Source organism: Magnolia sinica, chromosome 5 (genome assembly GCF_029962835.1).
Source record: "Magnolia sinica isolate HGM2019 chromosome 5, MsV1, whole genome shotgun sequence".
Classification (NCBI taxonomy): domain Eukaryota; kingdom Viridiplantae; phylum Streptophyta; class Magnoliopsida; order Magnoliales; family Magnoliaceae; genus Magnolia; species Magnolia sinica.
In genome coordinates this window covers 24,122,083-24,124,452 of record NC_080577.1, presented here as the reverse complement: position 1 = coordinate 24,124,452, position 2,370 = coordinate 24,122,083, and the positions used below count along the sequence as shown (strand labels likewise).

General features: G+C 37.2%; 1 non-coding gene across 1 annotated transcript; it reads right to left on the bottom strand.

Moving 5' to 3' along the window:
• Nucleotides 1-33: 33 nt before the first annotated feature.
• Nucleotides 34-105, bottom strand: TRNAT-CGU (transfer RNA threonine (anticodon CGU)). The gene has a single exon. It is a non-coding gene; the product is annotated as a tRNA-Thr (tRNA).
• Between the last annotated feature and the right edge of the window lie 2,265 nt (nucleotides 106-2,370).

Sequence of the window (2,370 nt, the reverse complement as noted above, 5' to 3'; positions counted from 1 at the left end):
AAAAAATTTCTGATATAATAAATCGAAAATCAAAGCTCCCAGCGAGGATCGAACTCGCGACCTTTCGCTTACGAAGCGAACGCAATACCACTATGCTATGGAAGCTGCTATAAAATATGTTAAAAAAACTAATATTTGTAAATTACTAAGGATGAGGATCAAAGTCAACCAAGACCGTAGATATCATCATCTGTCGAGCATGAAATGGCTTTGTAATTTCTGATGGTGAGGATCTATCCACGATGAGACCCGTCGGATCAAAGGTTTGGATGAGAAGACCAGAGCTTCCACGTCCGAGGAGTCCTGCGTGTGACCAAAATCGAGGCGCGGGATTCTGTAATCGGTGAGTTATTTTACAATAGAGCCGGTTGAACTAAGAGAGGGTGGATTATCTACGGCGAGGATTACCTGCCGACGCTTTCACAAGCCAGTAGCTTCTGGATGGTGCTCTGTGGACCTCACCATGACGTATGTGTTTTATCCACACCGTCCATCCATTTTTCCAGACCATTTTAGGGCATGATCTCAAAAATGAGTCAAATCCAAATCTCATCTGAACCACACCACAGGAAAAGGTGGTGATTGAATGTTCACCATTAAAAACTTGTTAGCGGCCACAATATTTGTGTTTTTGCTTAGTCCAGGTATGTATGACCTAATCAACCAGTTAAATGTCAAATAAAGATTACAATGTATCCTATGAAGTTTTTAATGTTAGTCATTCAATCACTACTATTCTTTCCATGGGGTTTATTATGACAGAAGGCGATAAATAGAAAAAGAATCACTTAAAGATAGGCTTAAAGTGTGTTAAAATGCCGCTATTTTTAAGGCGATATTCGTACCCTACCGGTGATTAAATCAATTTGCAGTAGGGTTAGAGCAAATCCGCCTCCAGGGATACAATAAGCATCTTCTCTAATACCAGAGAAGTGTGAGTTTCAGTATACAAAATCGAAAAATCGCACCCCGAACACACTTTTACAGCGTACAACCCTAACTTCTATGCTGTTACAATTTACTCTCTGAAAACTGTTTGTAATTTACTGCTTGAAAATTATTTACAGTTTAGCACTTGAAAACTGTATCTTTCTAAAAACCTTCCAAAAATGAAAATGGTGAAGAAAAATGATGAGAGGAGATTGTTGGAATTATGTATACAGATTGACCTAAAGATGGATTTATATAGAATCACAAGAGATATTTAAAACCTTTTTCATGAAAAGACATCTTCTTTTATGGTATCTTTCATCAATAGTGGTCTTTCCAACAATAGCATCCCTTCATTTCAAATTCAAAAGATGTTCCCTTCACTAAGGGGCATCACCATTCACACCAATAATCACCAAAGCAACAACTATTCTTTTCTCAAAATAAAATTTCTTTTCTTCTTATTTTGAAAAAAACCTAACATGATTCACTTAAGATTTATAACTCACTTGAGATCTATAACTATTTCATTTTTGGGTTCATAGCATTAAATGATATGGGAAAATTAGTAAATGGCAGCACAGTAGTTATTCCATGTCCCACCATCAACCCTACATTCCGTTGCATTTAAAATGAGTTTTTCAAAAAAATTTAAAATGGAGGACGTGGACTGCCTGCAACCTGAACCGCCGGAAGTTCATAAAATCGGAAGCTAGGTGGACCCACTTAATGGTTGTAATTCATCCTGTCCATCGTTTGCTACGCTTACATTAGGATGATTCCAAAAATGACTATTGTTGAAACATTCTGATTTCTGAGTAGGGCACGTGATAGAAAACGGTGGAGAGAGAAAAATAACTATTAATGAACCCTGAGGTTTGAATGTGAACATGTGATGTCGTGGAAGCGGATTGCGTGCCGAGGAACTTAGTACGTTTATGGAGCCCACCGTCATTCATGCATTGTATCAACTCCGTCCATCCATTTTATCATATAATTTTAAGGCTCTAATAAAAAATTAATTATATCCAAAGCTCAAGTGGACCACACAACCTGAAATAGTGTGAATTGAAGTCTACTGTTGAAAAGTTCTTGGGGGCTACAAAAGTTTTAGATCAAGATGATATTTATTATTTCCCTGCATCTATGTCTATGTGATCTTATGAACAGTTTGGATGACAAATAAACATCACTGGAGCCTTAGAAAGGTTTGGACAGTGGAAATCAATACTTTCACTGTTTCCTTTGGTATCATCTAATTGAGCTTTTGATATACTTCAGTTTTAGGCTCAATTCCTAAAATGATTTGAAAAAATGGATGGACGATGTGGATAAATCACATGAATTCAAAGTGGTCCCAAAAGAGTTGACTCAGTGCGATAAGAGCATACTGAGTAACGCCGTACGCAATCCGATTTCTGATGTGGATGTGGATATGTA